At 40.6% G+C, this 22,550-nt stretch overlaps 1 protein-coding gene across 23 annotated transcripts in view; it reads right to left on the bottom strand.

Moving 5' to 3' along the window:
* SYT1 (synaptotagmin 1) overlaps positions 1-22,550 on the bottom strand; it is a 510,915-nt gene that overhangs the window by 309,500 nt on the left and 178,865 nt on the right. For 20 of the 23 annotated variants that reach the window (XM_065559631.1, XM_065559651.1, XM_065559656.1 and 17 more), the window contains one exon: positions 7,735-7,790. The exons of 1 other annotated variant lie outside the window; for it this stretch is intronic. The gene's annotated coding sequence lies outside the window, so the exon portion shown is untranslated. Of the gene's footprint in view, positions 1-7,734; positions 7,791-17,079; positions 17,180-22,550 lie in introns of those variants that run through there. 2 more of the 23 variants (XM_065559647.1, XM_065559587.1) reach the window with 2 other exon arrangements.

Below are 22,550 nucleotides of genomic sequence, written 5' to 3'. Positions count from 1 at the left end.
CATTTGGAATACTGTGTGCAATTCAGGTCTCCCATGTTTAAGAAAGATGAATTCAAACCGGAACTGGCGCAGAGAAGGGTTACTAGAATGATCAGAGAAATAGAGAACCCCTCTCGCAAGAGGAGACTTAAGGAGCTTGGCTTGTTTAGCCTAATCAAAGACAGGCTGAGAGGAGGTATGTTTGCTCTCTGTATATCCATTAGGAGGGTTAAATACCAGGAAGAGAGAGGAATTATTTAAGTTAAGTGCCAATGTTTCCCAAGAACAAATGGATATAAACTGGCCATCATCAAGTTTAGGCTTGACATTAGAAGACTATTTCTAACCATCAGAGGAGTGTGAAGTTCTGGGACAGCCTCCCTGAAGGATTTGTGGAGGCAAAAAAATCTAACTGGTTTCAAGACTGAGCTTGATTAACTTATGGAGAAGATGGTATGATGAAATTATCTACAATGTCCTGCGGCCCATATGCAACTGCTAGTAGCAAATATTAATCCTGAGGGAATTCTGCACAATAAATAAATAAATAAATAATCTGCAAACAATATTTTAAAATTCTGCAAATTTTATTTGTCAATAAATAAATGTGGAGTCTCCAGCATGGCCGTGGGAAGCATAGGTGACTGGCTGCACAGAGGTGGGAGATCACCTTGGAGCCCTTCCTCCCCCCCTTCCCCTGGGCCACAGACTCAGTGAGGCTGTAGCCGGCCCTGACACAGTGCAAGGGCCGGGCCTGCCCTAGAAACACTTTGGCGCCCTACTCCTCTGCAACAGACACCCCAGGTGTGGGCAGGCAGGCTGAGCTCAGCAGGATCCAAGCGTATGCGGGGGGGAGGGCAAGAGGGTTCTGCGTTGGGGCAATCTGGGAGTGGGCGGCTCAGTGAGGAATTTGGATGCACAGGGGCTCATTGGGTGGTTCTGACTGTGCAGGGGAGGGTCAAGGTGAGGGTGGTTGGGGCTCAACACAGGGGGTCTGGGCACTCACTGTTGTACAGAGAACAGGATGGCTCCCAGCACACAGAAAGGGAGCACAACCAACACAAGAACCCAGGAGGCAGTATCCAGCTGCAGAGTCAGCAAGTGGCACCCTCTTTCAGCCGGGTAGCCCTGCACTCGCAGAAATGGAGCCGGGGGGGACAGTGGCACATCACCCGGTGTGTCCCCCAGGCCTCACCTCTGTTTTCTGGACATGTGCAGGAGTAAAATGTTTCCAAGGGCCAGAGATGGGGAGGGCTCTAAGTAACTACAAAGAATTCTTTTCCAGGTGTCTGGCTTGTGGATCTAACTGATTCCATATTTGGGGTCAGGAAGAAATCTTCCCCCAGGTCAGATTGGCAAAGACCCTGTTTTTTGGTTGGTTTTTGGGGGGGGGGAGAGGGGGCTTCCTCTGTAGTGTGGGGCATGGCTCATTTGCTGGTTTAAACTAGAGTACATGGTGGATTCTTTGTAACTTGATGTCTTTAAATCATGATTTGAAGGCTGTAGTAACTCAACCAGAGGTTATGGCTCTATTGCAGGAGTGGGTAGGTGAGGTTCTGTAGCCTGCAATGTGCCGAAGTTCAGACTAGGTGAGCACAATTGTCCTTTTGGGCCTTAAAGTCTACACAAAACAAGGAAAGCAAAGAAATTCAAAGTGCAAGCTTCTTGATTCATGGATCACAGACCCAATAAACTGCAGTAGCTTCCTTGGAAATGTTATGGTCAGTCATTTCACTCCTGCTGCCAAATGTACATACACACTAAATCTTCATGCAAAAAATCCTGATTTTTTTAAATGGAAAAACATTCCCAGAAGTGTGTGTAGTAACCTAATTTAAAGTCACAATACTGTGTTGGTTATTTCATATTTCAAAATGTCAAAAGTTAGTAAACCAGCACACTTAACATGTGCTTACTTTTCTATTTTAAAGTGAAAATATTCTGTGAATTACAAAGAAGCCTGTCATTAAGCCAGTAAATTTGCAGTTATAAAGTCTTTAAATCACTATTTGAGGACTTCAGTAACTCAATCAGAGGTTAGGGGTCTAGTACAATATGCAGGAGGTCAGACTAGATGAGCACGATTGTAGCTTCTGACCAGAGGTGGCTCCAGGCATCACTTCTAGGGCACTTGGCAAGCACTGCATTTAAAAATATGTCTAGAAAAGTATGTATTTGCCAACTGAAGAAAAAGCTAAGAAACAGAAGATTGATTATTCTCTGCTATTTAATTTATCAAGGTGCTAAAATGATAGACGACAACTAAACTGAAGCCCCAGGGAAATATGTAGACAGCCATTTTGCAAAATTAGGTTGCATAACTAGTATATCTCAAAGCACTACTGAATCTAAATCTGTCTGAGGTTTCTCAGCTGAAAATGTAATGTTGTAGCCCTAATATCAGATACAGACAAGTGATGGGGGAAGGAAAATAGTTTTTGTGCATAAGAATTCATGAGCAGGCAAGTCACAAAGAATGTGCTGCTTTCACCAGTTCTTAGAAGACAACAAAAAGAGAGGTAAAAACAAATAAATCATACTATTCTGTGCAAATGCTATACCCTGCAGTAACAAAAGTCTGTACTTTCATAGAAATTATGTAAAATCAATTTATGTGAGAACACTATGGAGTAAGTTGGGTAGTGTGAGCATTAGAATTAATTATTTTATCTATAGCTAATAATAATTAATGGAGATATCCCATCTCCTAGAACTGAAAGGTCATCGAGTCCAGCCCCCTGCCTTCACTAGCAGGACCAAGTACTGATTTTTCCCTAGATCCCCAAGTGGCCCCCTCAAGGATTGAACTCACAATCCTGGGTTTAGCAGGCCAATGCTCAAACCACTGAGCTATCCCTCCCCCAAGCTGTGGTATATGCACACAAGTCTTGATGGGCAATCAGAAAACTAGGAGCACGGGGAATGAGGGTGACTGCATGCTGCTTCTAGATTTTAAAGCATGTATATTATTTTAATGAAACATAACATTATCCTGATTGCCATGAAAGATTCAGAAAGCACTGACTTATTTCTTTTCAAATCTTTATAAATTCATCTTATACAAAATTGACAGTTCCAAAATCAAAATACCTGCTTCTCATAGGATCTGTTTATTGGGATATTACAATACATGAATGTTCTATACGACGGTAGCTTCAGAACAGAAGTTAGAGTAAACAACACACTATAATACTGGGTATTTGTGAGCTAATAAGTAAAACACGAATTCAATTCCTCTAGAAGTAATGGAGTGAAACTGCCCATGCAATTATTTTCAATAGAATAAGTCCACTCTCATCTCATTGTAGCAGACTATAGTTCTACCAGGCTCCTCATGCACTAATTGTTGATTTGAGCAGTCTCCTAATTTATATTACATTACATGAATTTGTCTTTATTATGCATAAATAATGGAAAAAAAACCTGTCATTAACCAGACAGCCATTAAAAACCATCAAAGCTGTCAATTACATGATAAACCAAAATATGTGTAGTGACAGATGAAATTTGATTGCAGTTAAATGCGGAAGGATGATGAACACCGCTTGTGGTACACATATTGCAAGATTCTTTTCTTCCTCCACAGCCGCACGATTCTGAACTTTTAAAATACCAAAGCCAAATTACAAGGGCTGCTGCATTTCAAATGAAGATGCTAAAAGTTAAAAAGCACAGAATAGTTTGCATCCCCCTCTTCCCCCACTTACTTTGGTGTCTAAGCCTTTTAAGCCAAAGCTAAGATGGCTGCCCCTTCCGTGATCTTTTTCTGTCTTTGCATGAACTCTCATTAAAATAAACAGAAATGAGCAGAGCTCTAGGAAGAGCATGAGAGCCTGAGCCAGCTCCCATTAAAGTCAATAGGAAGATGGAAGGGAAGTCAGCCCCTTCGTTATCACTAGTTCTATAGCAAGCAGACAAAGATGTAATAATGATATGGGATGGTAATTTTTTAAACATAATGGGGCAATTAACTTACATGCAACTTAAGCACATGCTTAATTTAAGTACTTGCTTAAGTGCTGTCTTGAATAAGAATGTTTTTATTAATCAGAACTTTATAGATTTGGAAGACACTATTCACGTTATTGCAAATGTACTTAACAAGCCTACATCGTAATCTTGCTTGAGTCACTCCTAAAGTGTAAGCAGCAGTGTATTTTTAACAACAAAAGAAACCCATCAAAGACACAGACTAGACATATGCCTGCCTGAACAAAGAGAGTGCATAACTGTATATGCATAACCTGTGATTTTTCCGCCTTGATGGTGTGTATTATATCTTCAGTGGTTTGTTATCAAGTCCCTAATATTGCAATCATACGTACACAAATAGAATGGGCACTGGTGTGCAGCTGCATTGGAGTCAACAGAGCTCTGTGCAAACACAGGGATATGCTCATGCAGATCCATTTGTAAGTTTGGGGCCTGACCCAAAGCCCACTGAAGATCATGGGAGTTAGGAAAGTATCCCTTTTCAGGACAGTACTTCAGCAAGTCCTTAACTTTGGGATATAAACAACAAGGATGCATCTGAAGAAGTGGGGTTTTTTACCCACAAAAGCTTGCCCAAATAAATCTGTTAGTCTTTAAGGTGCCACCGGACTCCTAGTTGTTTTTGTGGATACAGATTAACATGGCTACCCCTCTGAACTTCGGGATGTAATTATTTGCCTAAAATTAAGCACATCCTTAAGTGTTTTTCTGAACTGGGGCCTTAGACTGAATATCTGAAGAAGTCTGTCTTCTGTGCATTTTCTGGGCACCTGTAAGTGCACTATAAAATAACACATCAACATAATTCAAAATGTCATATTGTATAGCTAAACAAGGTGAGCATTTAATGCAATATTCATTATATTCCTCCTATTTTTGAGATAAGTTCTGTATTTTTACACTAACTCTAGACATTTCAGGATTTTCATTGTGAGAAACGGTTGAGAAATAAAAATACTTTAAAATGGTAATATATAATTTATTATCCCAGGTCAAATGAATGACAACATTCTAGTGTATAAGAAATGTACAATTCATGTGAAAAACATTAAGCTGAATGGTACAAAGCCAATGTGAGTTGAATTTACTCTATATGATTGGATGTATAGCCTGATCAAATTAGTAATGTGACTTATTGAAGATGATGGGTGTAAGATAAAAATAAATTTCTATGTTTATTTTAATTTCTAACATATACTCCAAAGAGGATATTAAATAAATTATGTATTACAAATGTTAAATAATCACTGTATTTTTCCGTTTCTGTAATTATATATTTATGGATAGGGCATTTGTATTCTATAACCATAATACCATGACTGATAAATTAAGTAATGGATTCTCTGAAAAGGTTCCATCATCCTATTCTGCCAGCGGGAGGGAAGGAATCTGTATGTGATGGAGCACCAGTGAAAGTTGATTAATTTATTCTCCGTGTACACAAATAAATTCACACTCTTTTGAAACAGCTGTTTTATTTAAAAAGTTCTGGCCAGTTAGCAGAGGAAGACAGGTGAGGAGGATTTGTGAGAGTATGTGAATGTGTAGGGAGGATAGAGAAATTCACCTTCTATAGACAGAAATATAGAGGTTCATGAAATTTTTTGTAATGCATAAACCATTAATGCAATATAAAATACTGGGGAGTTGCTACAATCCATGTACACACACCTCCATCAATGATCTACTGCTAGAACCTAAACCTTTGAGGCTAAATTATAATTGATTTATTTGCACCTTTTTCCAATGTCAAAAAGCTATCTTTTTGCAGGTCTAACTTCAAATACAAATTGCAACAGTTCATCCATATTTCATGTTTTGCAATCCCTCTCAATTTCCTTAGATATATATATGAGAACCTATTCACTGCATTATCAGGTTGCCTTGACACACATGGCCTCTATCCCATACTACACTTGGAAATTAAGCATTTTGCCTAGTTTAGGACACAAGTTTAGCTTGTAATTTCAATTTTATCCATAGTGGCTGATTTGTATACTGTAATATTTTAACCTGAAACATACTAAAAGCCAACTCTGTGAAGAGGAAGACAGGTGATTTTTGGGTAGGAGTGCGTGGTGAGAAACTAAGTGAGGTTAGGGGTTGTTGTGTGGCTATATGGTGGGGAGGAGGAGTGGATGGGGTTACGATTAGTAGGAAATGGGGAAAAACAATTGCAGGAAAGAGTAAAGTTTGGGGAGAACGGACAAAAGTTGCAGGGAACGAACAAAGTGTAAAAAATTAAACATATTTTGCAATATATTTAGTGTAGTTAAAAATGGAAAATAAGAGCTCAGGGTTGGTTGCAATCATTATACTAGTTGATGGATAAAACGTTTAAAAAATGTTGCATTCTTTTTAGATAAGCGGTATAGGGCATGCATTCACTCTATGCTGGTAAAGTACCTACTTTTGGGTGCTATATGAACAACGGCAAAGATGGAGCTTAAGGTTTTCAAAGAAGCATACCACTTGACGCAACTTAACAGAATGTCACATAATTCTTTTCATGATGTCAGTGATTAACCGAATCTTAAAACCATTCACTGAACCTGGGTACATACAGAGATCAAGGGCTGTATTCTGGCTTTTAAAAACTTACATATATAAATCCCCCCACGGCCTCCCATGGATCTTCTATGCAGCCAAAGTATATTGCCACACTGTGTTGCTGAAGAGTCTTCACAATGTGTGATTCTATTCTAGTCTATTTAGGATTATACAACAAACTAGTTATCTGAATAGAGATTTCAAATATGACCATGAAAAGGCCCTCATTTCCACTATACAGTATACAAAGCATAGTAAAGAATAGTATATGTCTTATGTACAATACACATTGCCCACAATATTCTGCCACAAAGAGGCAGCCTCTACTAGTGCATAATGCACACCAGCTGTTTGGATTGAACTGTAAATAGAAATGCTTTAAACACATTTATTTATGCTGATTATTAGAGAGTTGTCACTTCTGATACCCAAAGATACAGGACTAATATACCTTTTGCTACTTTCTGCAAAGAATACTATTGAGGATTGGAAATAAAAACACTGTCTGCATTTTTTTTCAGGCCACAATTTGAACTTCATCACCAACCTGAAAAATTCTTTTAAAAGAAGATACCAATATTATTCACAACACAGACATCATGGTTCATTGTCTGATCTCTGCAGACAATTTTAATTTCCTGATGCATTATGAAGCAGTAGAAATCAAAGACTAATCTTTACAGAACAGCTGTAAGTTTTAAGCTTGTAGGTGACTATGTCAGCACTTTGTGATTCTGAACTAATGATTAAAGAGATAACATGAGCACACAGAATTCTCTCCTCACCCTGTCCACGTTGAATGAATTGTATATCTCAAACCGAAGAGCCAGCTATTGTTTTATCACTAAACTACATAGAATCCCAGATTTGACCAATTTTCAGATTATTCTTTATTACTTTGCTAATTTCAAGTATTACAACAATGCACTTTTGTTAACAAAACAAAAAAAGTAAAAGCAACACCAATATTTTCACTATGTACTGACCCAAAGATACATTGCATGGATTATCATGATCTTATCTAAGAGGATTATAGGGTAAATTAATAAAAATCCACTCCAGTGAAATGAAATTGAGTTTTCAGAGAAGGCAGAAACTGCTTACTACACTAAATTTCTTACACAGGTAGAAGAAAGGCAAATGTGGAAAGTTACCTACAGTGGGGTAAAAAAACCAATGTTCATCTTTATAGTGTGTAATCAAACTACTTACTGTTCAGAATACAGATTCTGTGACCAAATCTTTTCTTTGTTCAGGATTCCAGGTTTCTGTAAGAAAAACATTAATTAGATTTCTCATATGCATAAAACAAATCAGGTCATTTACTTCATGCCACAGGTTCGCCTTTTTAGTTAACTTGTGTACGCTCTAAGGGTACATCTACACCACAAATGCAGGTGTCATTGCAACCCGGGTAGGCATACCCTCACTAATTTAAATTTAGCTAGAGCTGGTACTAAATTTTGCTAGCTTTAACAATAGCAGTGAAGATGAGGGAGTACAGATCCTGGTGTGGGCCAGCAACCAGAGAACATACACAGAATCCCGAATGGGCATGTAGTGAGGCGACTAGCCCGCATCACCACAACTTTACTATCACTGTTACCCAGACCAGCTCAATCAAAGCTTTCATGGGTATTCCTACCCATGCTACAATCACAGCTTCATTTACAATGTAGACATAGCCTAAGATTTACAGCCCAGGTTTACCATGGGAGGGGACAGAGTGGGAGGAAAATCTTCAAGGTTCCCTTTCCAAAGATTCCTTTGAACCCAGTGGTTTTGACTCTTGTATCCTGCAGTAGAAGCAGAGAGATTGGCCCCCCCAGAACCCATGGATTGTCCAATATCTTCTGAAATCTGGGCCTCTGAGGTACTCCTGAGGCTCTCCTCAACTCTTATGCTGACAGGCCTTCACCTAGGGGCAATGTCCACTGAAATCCTCCACTTAAATTTCACATTCTGGTTGTATTAACTCTTAAACAGGGTCCCCATGAAAATGAAGAGGCTAGAGACATATGCTATTTCTTCGCTGTTACTGCCTCAGCCTTCTCCCTCTCCTGACAGAGGAAGAGTGGGGAAAATGCTGCAGGGGTTCCTCATGCCTCACTCCACCTTGTCATGCAGTCAGTCAGTTATATGATAAGCAGTGATCACAGCAACCAGCTACCTCACCATTGTCAGGTGTTTTATAGGCATCACAGCAGAGATGAGTTTTAGGGCTGGATTTGGAGGCGTGTAACATAGTGACTTCACAGTTTGTTACAAGGAGCAATTCCCATGCATAAAGGCAGCATAGTAAAAACAGGAAGGTGTTTGAGGGAAAATTGGACTACTGGGCAAAGGCAGGCATCATTGGCAGAACTCGATGGTTGCTAGGATATAAGAGATTAAATGGAGGGAAGGACCAATCTTTGAAGGAACTTAAAAGTGAAGATGAGCAATTTGTCTGATACAGTGGAAACTAGAAAGCCAGGTGGAGGGTTACAAAGAGAGGTAAATGCAGTTGTACTTTTACCTCAACCTTTCTACAGAGGAATAGCACTGGCAGTACCTAGGGCTGAGTTCTTTGAAAACCTTTAAACCATATCATATTTTTAAAAAAGATAATTTGTTATTCCCTCCATCATCCCACTCCAAATTAGTTAACCCTGCAACTATGTTTTATGACACAATTAGCAAAGGACTCAGCATGTAAATTATTGTAAATCTGCTTCCCTCCTTTTTTTTTTATTAAAGCATTAATTTTAGCTCCTGTGCTGTTCTTCCAGTCACTGTGGTGCCCCAAAACCCATCCTTTCACATGTCACAGCTAGAGACACCTGTTGGACAATGGAGCTGGATGGGTTACATATTCCATTACATTGAAAAAAAACATTATTTTGCAGCCTTTGGGATAGAACATTAATTTTTAAACTTTTTCAAAACTATATGTTCTAGCTCCTCCATCTAGCAGAGTCGCTGGTATGACAAAATGACGAAGAGTTCTGGAGCAATGAAATAATAGAAAATTGACTGGCAGGATTACAGGAGACCATTATTTCAAAAAGAAGAGGTTAGGTTTAGAATAATCTAGCAACACATAGCTGTGGGTTGAACTAATTTCCTCCCCAGATTTTTCAGTTCAGCTGTGAGTAATCTCATGCATGCATATAGAACAATGACTTTGGTCATTCTTAGATACAATATAAATTCTGTTGATTCTGCCATTGTTGGGCCTAATCCAAATTCCTGGATGCCAGCTTCTTATTTCTACAGTGGGCTGAACCAAACCTCTAGATCAGGGGTGGGCAAACTATGGCCCGCAGGCCGGATCCGGCCCATTAGGGCTATGGATCTGGCCAGCGGGATTGCCACCCCTGTGGTGCCGTGGGCCCCGCGCCGCTGCTGGAAGCAGCTGAAACCACAGCCCTGCAGCCCCTGGGGGAGAGGGGGAAGAGGGCTTTGTGCGCTGCCCTCGCCTCCAGGCACCGCCCCCAGCAGCTCCCATTGGCTAGGAATGGGGAACCACAGCCAATGGGAGCTTCAGCGGAGGTACCCGCAGGGGAGGGCAGCACACGGATCCCTCTGCCTCCCCCCCTGCCCCCAGGAGCTGCAGGGACATGGTGTCGGCTGCTTCTGGGAGTGGCACAGGGCCAGAGCAGGCAGGGAGCCTGTCTTAGCCCCGCTGCCACCCTGCAGCCACTCCAGGGAAGCGGTGCCGGGCCAAAGCCCGCACCCCGAATCCCTCCTGCATCCCACACCCCCTGCTGCACCCCTCCCACACACCAACTCCCTGCCCTGAGCCCCCTCCTGCACCCGAACCTCCTGCCCCAGCCCTACATTCATGGCCCTGCATGCAATTTCCCCACCTAGATGTGGCCCTCGGGCCAAAAAGTTTGCCCACCTCTGCTCTAGATCAAACTTTGGTTCAAATCCTCCAAAATTTGGGAATTTGAAATTCAGACCCAAATCTGAACCTTCCCAAATTGTAGCATATTCACATTTGGTTCATTACAAAGATATGTTTCAGCTAGAAATTTGGATCCAAACCTACTCCTGGGGTTCAGATCCATGTGTACATTTAGTATTAAATCAGATAGAACTACCGAGCCTCAGACAAATTAACACACACAGTCACACCTGCGCTGTTGTATACTGTCTCAGTCTTACTCTGTTTATATAAGCTGTCAGTGTCAAGCTGTGTCATATTATCACTATGTGTCACAGAGGAAAACTATTTCTTTTTACCATAAAGACAGAGAATGCCAGATAAAGTTATGAAAATATAGATTCCTACTTGAGTATTAATCGAAAAGGACTGAATAAAAATATAGTCCCTGCCCCAGAGAAGACAAAAAAAGTGAAACAAAATTATGCAACATCATGACCATGTCAGGTGGTTTATTAAGTGAAAAATAAAGAGAGCCTGTCTACCTTCATTGGTGTTAACAGAGGGAGTGTCCCTCAAGGTAATAATGGTACACAGATTAGGCTACAGTTTGTGACATATTAACAGCCTTGAATAAATAATTAAATAAAAAAAAACCCCATAGCACAATGACCAGAAAGCTTTGCCTAGACTAAATACTGAAATTCTTCTCAAAGTTACTATCAGAGTTCAGAAATACAATAGAGATACAAAAGAAATAAAAAATACATACTGTAAAAGGAAGATAAAAAATGTCTCTACAATGGGAGTTCATCTGTGCTTCTATTGCTTACTATTAAACAGAATATTTTTGATGAGATGTGCTGGAAGATTAATTTACTCAGCTTTAGTTATGGGCTCCTGTGGGTCTTCAGTGCGAAAGATCCCCTGTAGTGACAACTACATTTCCAAAGCTACAGATGTAGCATCTGTCACATTACTAGTCTCTTGCACGATTTGGTTTCATTTCAATGGTATTTGAAAGGAAACAGTTTTCTAATGAAAGCCATTAGAAATACCAACAGAATAAAATACATTTAGATATGCTTGGCTGCATTTTACAATATCTGTTTGAAGCATAATCTATATTTTACATATGGTGTCTACAAAAGATACTTCAGGGCACTAAGCAGTCACATAAATAACCTGCAACGTCTATTTCATTTACTCATGACTACTCACCCAACAAAATAAAGCCATTTTGGGTCTCATTTTAACTCCTCCACCCCCAGTTACACAGAATAGTACCCTACTATGAGAACAGTTCCATTAAGTAAGGGGATCAAAATAAACCTTTTTAGGGACCCCTAAAATAAACCTAGTCCAATATGCCGAGTATGTCGCTATGGGGTGAAATCTTAATACGTTGGCAAGGGGAGTTCAATGGAGCCAGAATATCACCTATAACTTTAAAATAAATAGGGGTTTGTTTTGTTTTAAATCATTTAAATAGAACAGAAGTAGATTGGAACTTGTTACGGGAAACATGGAACCCCTCTACTTTATAAAAACATTAGCAAACTAGACCCCCCTCTATTTCATGCTTCCTTCTTCTCTGAGAGACCTGTTTTCAAAAGAGTAGCTGTGTAGTAATTAAACATTTTTCAAGACTTGTTGGAACATTTGTGACAGTTTTACTTTATTACTGTTTTGCATGCACAACACCCCCAAGATGAATGGGGAGGTCTATTCTATATGGAGATAACAATTCCTATCTCCTTAAATTTTTGGATCAATATGTCCAGGTTTTGTTTACTTTATTGTGTATTTACGTATCTATTCTTTTGAACACTGGGAATATTTTCCAAACTGGAATTTCTTTATTTTGGGATAATAAAGTCATGACGGCATATGACAGATTTGACTATAATTTTAGATTCGAACCGCATTAATTTTTCTTGTAAAAAACAGAAGCCACATAAAATTGTGCATTACTCATTGGAACAACTTACCAAATACTGTTGTGGATTCTCCAACGCTGAGGATTTTAAAATCAAGATTGGATGTTTTTCTAAAAGATCTGCTTTAGGAATTATTTTAGGGAAGTTCTATGGGCTATGTTATATAGGAGGTCAGACTAGATGGTCACAATAGTCCCTTCTGGCTTTGGAATCCATGAATCTATAAACTTGCTTCGTTTCTGGTTTTGCAGTAAATTTGAAACTCAGCTCAGGTTCACTGAGATGCTCATGCCTTTGAATTTTTCATTGACCCCGGGCAGATTTATGGTTTTATGTAGATACCAGGTGATGTCAAATTAGTTTCATTTTGAATTTTGGGATTGCAAAACCATGCAAATTGAAACCAAAGTGTGAAATAAAACTGCTGGGCTTTATGAAGCTGGATTTAAAACCTCAACTGCAAATAGTAAATTTAGTTTAATGTCAGCAAAGCAGATGGGAATTTAAAATCTTGTTCTCAGCCTTAGAACCCGGACTACCTTCACAGAGATAAAACCAGATTATTTGAAGACTGGAGTTATACTGTATGCTGACTGGAGTTATACTGTATGACTGACAGGATGTTCTTAAGACATAACAATGGTACCTTGGAAAGCCAAGCTAATATCCGGATATGTAAGATTATGTAGAAAGCCGGTCTGTATCTTAAATCAAAATATATAACCTACATAAATTCCAGATCTGCAACAAATTAGATTTATTTTGAATAGAGGGAGTTGTGTAAATTTGTTAAATGCCTCACATATTCATATGAAAGTTGCAATGCAGTGCAATTTCAAACTCTTTCCCAATATTCATATTCAAATATTTAATAAGCTTAATTTTCTCAATATGTCTGTAACATTAACTGTAAGTAACACTGATTTTGTTGAAGCCTCAAATAATTCACAGCACAGATCTAAGGATTAGTTTAGCATGGGATTTAAAGCACACACTGTGAATCCGTATACAACCACCACTTAAAACACTATCCATTCAGGCCCAGATGGATTGCTATAGCAACAGAATCCCAAATACCAGGTTTGTAAGTAACAAAAATGTAAATTATTGATGAACTCAGAGTTGTCTCTCTCTTGGACACCCTTCTATTCAAACACCAAACCTTATGGTTAGAGTGCAGAGAAAAGGTTGATATGCAATTTCTTCAGCACAGTAAGCACTAATCTCAAGGGATTTCATTAAATCTTTGGGCTTAAATTTTTATTCTTGGAACAGCAGTCAGCAGAGATTACATTAAAACAGGCACTATTCAGGTCATTACTGTCTGAACTGAGGCCTTTAATGTAATAGAATGGAAACCTGCTTTTAAATATACCAAGAAAAACAAAAAGACTAAATATCATTCATTCAAGTTCATTAATTTTAAATGACAGCATTCACCACCATATAAACAAATGGTAGACAGTATACAGCAAAAAATAATATCCATTTTACTTTACAAATATGTTAGTACTGAATGGTTGTGGGTGATGACTCAGTTTGGTGAGAGAATAATGAAGGAGACGTTCAATAGTCATCGCTATGTTGTATACCAAAAATGTGTAGCAGAAAGTGCTCTGCTGAGCAGACACACCACAAACACACATGTATTATACAAAATGTTTGATTTAAATTTGAGAACTATTCAGTATTGTTAAAAAGTAAAGTTTTCATAGGCAATGCAAACACTGATCTGAGCCATGTTTTCAAACAGCCCTCTAAAATTGTGTGCAGGTCTGGATAAACTTCATGAGCACTCCTAGGTATACTTACCAAACGAGAGCAAACAGTGTTCCTGCCACTAGATGTCTCTGTACAGAGCAGGCAGGGCCAAGCCCTTCCTTAGCCTCTCTGTAATCTCTAGTGCACCAGCAGGAGAAGCTAATACAGGAAGTAGGAAAGGAAATTGTGTCATGTGGCTGCCTGCCTGCAGGTTCTACACAGAAGCAGGAGTGTCAGTTCCCTGTTTACGTCCCTCTGCCCAGTGCAGGAGGATCATGAACACCCCCCCCCCCCAATGCAGCAGTGAAAGAGAGGGCAAGGGAAAGGAAATGGAAAAGGAATCTACTTGGAAGGGGAAAGGGAGACAGAGGGGTGGTGGTGGTGGAGGGAATGGGCGCACAAAGGAGGATAGATGGGACACACTGAAATGGGAAGACAGAGAAGGAGCCAGGATTGGAGGATACACACAAGGACAAAAGGCCAAGCAGAGAGAGAAAAATGGGATTTTAAATCAGGAGAAATGAGAGAACCCTATCTCCCCTCAAGGAAAGTATCCCAGAGAGAGGAAAAGCCCTACCATCCCTTTCCAAACTGTCTCCACTCCCTCTCCCCAAGAGGGAGATGCTGGAGGAATGTCGTCCTCCTCCAAATACACCAGTGAGTGCCTCCTCACAAGAAGACATCCAGAGACAAAACATTTGTTGAGAGGAAGGGTCTGTTGTGGGATCTCCACAGTTTTGGATAAATATCCAAATTTTCAGATATTTTTCTAGCCCCCAAACTTTTTCAAGCCCCAAACTAGGGTTACTATCTGGCTTTTTTTTAAAAATGGATTTGCCAGTTGCTAGAAAAATAATTTAATCTGCTGGTTTTTTTTTTATGTGGGTCTAAAGATTTGCATTATTATTATGAATTTATTATTATTATTATTATTATCACAATACACTAGAATAGCCAATGTTAAAAGTTTGTGTCCAGCTAAAGATGCTGCAGTGTTCCCACTTCTGCAGTTTATGCAATAACAGATCAAAACTGCTGAAAATACAGCAGCTGTCTGTCCACCAATGCACAAGTGCACCGCACGTGTGTGAGAAAGGGTTTGAGTCACACAAGAGTGAGGAGACGTGGGATGTTATCTCTCTAGACACTATAAGTGGCTGTTGGAGGGGGTTACGGAGTTGACTTGTGGTTGTGGAGGGCTTGCCGCGTGTGGGTTGCATTTCAAAGATGGTAACCCTACCCTGAACTAGGATATTCATATTTAAATTGGCCTGTAGTTCACCAAAATCCACTTTCAGCCTCCAAGACATCCCCCAGAACCCTGCCCGTTAGGAGAATTGTCCCTGGAAACACTTTTACTATGTTAGCAACAACGCCATAGGCCTGAATCTTTTGGCCTCTTTTCACTCACATTCTAATCTAGCTAGCCCAACATCTCAATGACCAGATTTTCAAAGGTGGTGAGCACCATTGCTTCCATATAACTTCACTGGCACCTCAGGGGAAAAAGTCAGTCCAAAACTGTTTAGCGGTCAAAGGGTTGCAGCTTACAATCTTCTTCTGACTCCCCCTATCAGTCTTTTCCATCCAATTTCACTTCTTTACTCCCCCATCCTCTCTCCTTTGACATGCTGTTTCTCTGTTGTGCATAGCTGGCAGGCAGCTATAGCTCCTTCAATAATCTGGTAGCAGTAGCTGTTGCCACTCCTAATTGCCTGCCTGCCTCTCTAGCTCCATCCTCACCAGTCCAACTTCTTCACTATATGTACTGCCAGAACCCACTCTGCTGCACACCTCTGTGATCTCATTCCTTATGGTGTTGCCCCAGTTACCATCGTGTTATACATTTTAAAATGAAATTCCAGACTGAAGGGCTTAGCTTCATTTTCCTTCATTGTCTTAAAAGTGTTGGTGCCCAGGCCTCAGAGGCAATTTGGTTAATAGGGCCCAGCCTCTGAAGCACAACTTCAGAGATTTAAATATCTTGGTCAATATCGCTCTGCAGCAGGTGGACACACTGAAATGGGGACAGAAGCCTGGAAGGATTCAAGGCTCCCATAGCTCTTGTGATGGATTTATATAGCTTTCTGCAACTTCTGCTTCATCCTCAGCTTGATCCCAAGTCAAAAGAGCACATCATTTGACAACATACTACTCTGATAACTGAACTATGATAACGCTTGTCTCTGTATCAGAGCACCATGATCAATAAACAATCACAGGAATCAGTGGGCATTACAGTGCTCTCTTTTCATGAGAAAAAAAACCTGTTAATTACTTCACTGTGACACCTTTATTTACCCACAAAATCATTCTCACATTAAGCACTTAAAGTGAAACAATACACACTGTGTAGCCAATGACAGCACAGTCACAGATCAGTATTTGAATCAGCTACTTAGAATCACATTGATATGAGGAGACATGTTTATATCTAGGGGTCCTGAAAAGATATGAGTTCTGAAACTTTACTATGGTTTTTCCCTTGTATTCAATGCTACATCCAGCTTCACCTTCATGGAGATACCCCAGGCAGCAGAACTGATGTGGTTCTATTGTATGAGGAGGGGTGGGGAGTGGATATGCAAGAAGCATGCACCTCATATGGCATGGGACCCATCTCCAAGGAGCTCTCTCTGTCAGTGAATAGGTGGTAGATGGGGCAGAACAACGGGTTATGGAGGGATTCTTCAGTATCTGGACTATAACTTCCATGTAGCAAGACTCCAGGTGTTCCTAGGTGTGGGAAGAGAATTATTTTCCCCTCACAGGTCCCCCAGTTCCCACTTCCATGTATCCAGTGCAAGGCCTGCTACTCTAGCTTGGCCCTGGGTCCAAAGCCACTTAGAAGATAAAGACATAAGCATCCCTCAGGCTCTACATGAAGCACAAAACATAGGTCCAGATATGCACACACAGATAAAACCATTAGAACATGCATATTAATACCATTAAGTCCTTAGTAGCTTATGCATCAGAAGTTACCTTGAATTTGCTTGGTAAAGATTCCCATGACATCAGTAGAAACTACCAACATTGATGACAGTAGTTTATCAAATCTGAATCGAAATATTTGCTGACATTCCTAGACAAAAAGTCAAAAAACTGCCACTATTAAATTATTTCCCCATGGAGAATCAGAAATAAATCAACTACTTTCCCCCATATTGCTTCTAAACAAACTAGGAGTAAAAAGGGAATCTGACAGATTTTCTTTGATTATATTAGATCTGAAATAAAACAGTTTTTAGCATGAAGTGGATTTCAGAAATCATATTTGGGTTGTTCACTAAAACTCTATATCAAAGCTTTTATTCAGCAGCAAATGAAGGTTATTAATCAGTCTTCCAACTCCTTCCCAGCCAGATAACATAGATCTTGACATTTACAGATGGTGTATGTTATGCAACCAACTCTAGTTTATCTAGTGGCAATCACTTATAAGAACTTCAGTATCTTCGATACTCACTTGGCCGTCTTTCAGTGTTAAGAGGTTCAATATCTAATTGCTTTTATCACAGGACAAAAGAGCCAACAAAATGCTATGCAATCCACTGTGTGACATGATTACATGTTTCAAAATGCTGCTGATCTTTTTGTTCGGAAAGTCTGATGTATAAAATGTCTTGATACTGCTTTACAACGAAGCATTAATGTAGGCCAGCAATTCACTCATAAAACACTCCAAAGAGTATCATAGAATCATAGAAGATTAGGGTTGGAAGAGACCTCAGGAGGTCATCTAGTCCAACCCCCTGCTCAAAGCAGGGCCAACCAACTAAATCATCCCAGCCAACGCTTTATCAATCTGCACCTTAGAAACCTCTAAAAATGGAGATTACACCACCTCCCGAGGTAACTCATTCCAGTGCTTCAACACGCTCCTAGTGAAATAGTGTTTCCTAATATCGAACCTAGACCTCCCGCACTGCAACTTGAGACCACTGCTCCTTGTTCTGTCATCTACCACCACTGAGAACAGCCGAGCTCCATCCTCTTTGGAACCACCCTTCAGGTAGTTGAAGGCTGCTATCAAATCCCCCCTTACTCTTGTCTTCTGCAGACTAAACAAGCTCAATTCCCTCAGCCTCTCCTCATAAATCATGTGCCCCAGCCCCCTAATCATTTTTGTTGCCCTCCGCTGGACTCTCTCCAATTTGTCCACATCCTTTCTGTAGTAGAAGGCCCAAAACTGGACGCAATACTCCAGATGTAGCCTCACCAATGCCGAATAGAGGGGAATAACCACTTCCCTCAATCTGCTGGCAACGTTCCTACTAATGCAGCCCAATATGTGGTTAACCTTCTTGGGAACAATGGCACACTGCTGACTTTATCCAGCTTCTCATCCACTGTAATCCCCAGGTCCTTTTCTGCAGAAATGCTGCTTAGCCAGCCGGTCCCCAGCCTGTAGCGGTGCATGGGATTCTTCCATCCTAAGTGCAGGACTCTGCACTTGTCCTTGTTGAACCTCATCAGATTTATTTTGGCCCAATCCTCCAATTCGTCTAGGTCACTCTGGACCCTATCCCTACACTCCAGCGTATCTACCTCTCCCCCCCAGCTTAGTGTCATCTGCTAACTTGCTGATGGTGCAATCCATCCCATCATTGAGATCATTAATAAAGATGTTGAACAAAACCAGCCCCAGGACTGACCCTTGGGGCACTCTGCTTGATACCGGCGGCCAACTAGACATTGATCATTACCCGTTGAGCCCGACAATCTAGCCACCTTTCTATCCACCCTATCGTCCATTCATCCAATCCATACTCTTTTAACTTGCTAAGTAGCACCTTAGCAGATCAAGTAATATAATCCTATGGGTAAATTGTTTTCATAGCCATAATACACAAAGGGTGACTAAAGACAGCAGCAACTTCAATCTTTACTGGCAGTTTAGATACATTCAAAGAAAACTATTAAGAGTGACCCAAACAGCTACACAGCCAGTGTTACTCTGACGTACACGAGAACAAATGCACTAAAACTAGTATGGATTGTTGAAGAGTGACTGGGGTTTAAGTAGCATCTTAGATGTTCTCTCATATACAGCTCCTTCTAATTTTTACTATTGTTTTAATACTTATGATGGAACTCCTCTTAAAGTGATTATTATAAAATGGGTATTTGGCTTAATAACTAAAAGTTATTGTAAAACAAAAGCTTGAAAATAAAAGTAAACTAACCATAACCAGGGTCTGAATGAGCTTTCCCCTGACATCTGGTAATGAACTGGGGTGGGGAAAGACCTCGAGAGCAGACTGTATTTGCATGGACACACCTACTCTGATTAAGGGAACAGCAGACAGACCTGTGTTGTTAAAGTGATTAATTTTGGCTGTTCGGGGTGAAAATTCAGGGGTAATGAAATGTTATCCTGAGTAAAGGGCAGCAGGATGGCACTTCACTGAGGGGATCACCCTAACTGACAGGGTCATCCTAACTTTAACCTCACTTGCTAAGCAGAGGATAGTGATGCCAAATCCAAGTGCGATTTGGGGATGGGGACAGGTGTTCCTCTTTAGTGGTGTGGCCTTGTTGAAGATTCCCAGAAGCCATTTGACCCTCCATCTCCAGTGTTTAAAGACTGAGCTGACTAGATGCATTTGAGCAACTTTTTCTTTCTCCGTGATCACTAGTGCCAAGGTTGCTGATGTAAGGGGCTGAACCTTAGACTTGCTAGAGAGACAGTGTTGTGGTGAAAAGACAACAAAGAGGCAGCAGCAGAAAGGTTCCCCACTACCCAGTGAAATATTAGACAACACACTTCAGGGATTTCAGCTAACTGGTAGGACCTCAGAACACAGCATTGCAGTGAGAGGATGCAGCAACAGCAGCAGCTACAAGCAACAGCAATGACAGCAGCAGTGATAGCAACATATAGCAGCCAAAGACTGACACTGATGAGCAGAAGTGGAGGCTTCACACAATCACTCTCTCCCCTCGGGAGGTGAAGCCACCCAAACACATGCCTGGACTTTGGACACATAACTGACCTCAGACAACAAACTATGAGTGAGTGCAGTGGAGGGAAAAGGGGAGTGGCATGTCCAAGAGACATTCATCTCTTGGATTTCCCCACTGCAAGGTAAGAAACAGAGAAAAAAAGACACTGCCCAAGATATTGTAAGGTGGGTGTTTTACTTATTGGTTGGGTTCTTTCAAGTTAGTGTTGCAATATTTCCCCAAATTAATGCTGTGTTTTCTTCTTCTTGTGTTATACATAGACTCAATGCTTGTGAGTGGGGAAGTATTACTTCTTAGAAGCAGCCAGGGGTGGTGTTCAGTTTTCTCAGATTTTTGGGTGGGGGCTTGAGCTAGGTCTGTTTTATATGGTTAAGAGGAATCCCGAAATACTGAATCCAGCCCTTGTTGCTGCCTACACCACCTGGCCAAAGGGTTACATAACAATTATGAACCTATTCATGTAGTAGTGATCCTTCAGTTGTGTTATTTTTAAAACACACCTCAGGTGAAGCCAATCATAAACAAAGTTTTCACTCCCCCCATTCTGTTATCTACTAATCCAAGAGGTAAGGACTGCTCAAAGGTATGGACTGGCAGGTAGCAGAACTAATATTATATAAAGATGCGTCACTTTCTGACTCCTTTCAGGCATGATCTGTCACATTCTTTGCCACATGATTTGCTCTACCACACTCCTGCCCCCTTTTAATCTTTGTACAAAGAGCTGGAAACTGTGCAGCACAAAACTACCTTTGCCTCCTTGCATGACACCTGACCACTGTCAAAGAGGATTTTATTGGCCACTCTTCAGTGAAGGTAAGTGAGTGAAGTTCCACTGGCTTCAGTAAAGCTATGCCCTTTGCATGAGAAAATGGTCTGGCCTTTTGTCTCTTCATGTGGTCTTTAGTCATAATCACCCAGGGGCCATTTATTTAAGACACTGTGAAAGTCCCCTACCAAATTCATAAACACTAATCGTTTTAAATGGGAGCATATTGAAATTGCTGATAAAAATATTACTTGGAGGTTTTAAAGTGGCCAGTCATATGTTTTCAAGCTAAAATAGACAGGGGTTTATTAATCAAATTTATCAAAAACTTGATTACTAACCCTTCAACAACAACAAAAAAAGTGTCTCTGTTTACTCATTACAATTTTTTTCTTCAAAAGAACATGAATTCACATTATGCCACCTTCAGTCTTCTTCATTGGAATAAGACATCGGAATATTAATCCTCTGCATAATTAGTGGAAAAAACTATGCAGTTGTAAAGAAATTTGCATTTTGATTGGCTGATGATTCTACAACTCTCAGAAGCTGTAAAACAAGAAAAGAAGAAAAAAGAAACAAGAAAAAAACTGACAAGCAGTAAAGAAGACAGGACTTTAAAGAGGTGCCACTGAGGCTTGACTAGTCTAGTTTTTATAAAAAACGGTTACATTTGTTTTGCAAATCTACTACTGCCACTATCACCTGTCTGCCCCACTTGGCTGGGAACTTTTATCACCCATCATCAAGGTAACATGTAAGACTGTGCCCTGGGGAAATCAGCAAATAGCATCACTAGGGAAGTAGAGGCTAAGGAGCACAAAGCAATGTGATTGGTGTTCCACTACTTCTACTTGAGCACCAGTCACTGGATTTCTCTGCTCCTGCAAAGCTTTTGCCTAGACACAGAAGAGAAGTGCATGAGGGCACCCCAGGAGGGCAAAGGGGAAGAGCCAAAGTTAATAATTGCGTGAAAAATCCATGCAAGTTGAGAGCTATGAGTAATCAGGGCCAGCTCCAGGAACCAGCCTGGCAAGCAGGTGCTTGGGGCGGCCGCTCTGGAGAGGAGCGGCACGTCCAGCTATTCAGCGGCAATTCGGCGGATGGTCCCTCACTCCCGCTCGGAGCAGACCCGCAGATGGAGCAGACCCGCAGATCGCGGCTTTTTTTTTTTTTTGGCTGCTTGGGGCGGCCAAAACCCTGGAGCCGGCCCTGTAAGTAATTAATATAAATGCAAGCTAATGGTGAACTTTTTGGTCAGAATACAAGTTGCTGAAGAAGATATAATCTGAACGAGTGAGAGGAGATCTTGCATGACCATGGCCTCTGAAAGTTATTGGAGGATATAGTGTGTAGCCATAGGGGCTATAGCTGCCTCAGAAACTGTAGCTGCACAGCCGTTCCACAGTTTAGAGGATATATGTCACTTTCCTATGGAGCTAGCCCTACATAAAACCTGACGAATTCAGGTTGTGCCCTGGAAAGGCCTAAAATGAGTAAAGTTATTAGATTATACAGCTATGATACTCGATTATCCTATTGCCAGCAGAAAGTAATTCCTTTTGATAAGGAATTTAGATATTGAAATGCACTAAATTTGTCCTTCATAACATTACATATACTTTACAAATACACACAATTTTTGTAATGCAGATTTTGGGGTGCTAAAGATAAAAATTCCATGGACTTCTTTTGTCATGAAACTAGACGCAAAAAC

Source organism: Chrysemys picta, chromosome 1, assembly GCF_011386835.1.
Source record: "Chrysemys picta bellii isolate R12L10 chromosome 1, ASM1138683v2, whole genome shotgun sequence".
In the NCBI taxonomy this organism is placed as follows: Eukaryota; Metazoa; Chordata; order Testudines; family Emydidae; genus Chrysemys; species Chrysemys picta.
Note: the sequence above shows the minus strand (reverse complement) of the source record. Positions and strands in the feature narration are given on the sequence as shown.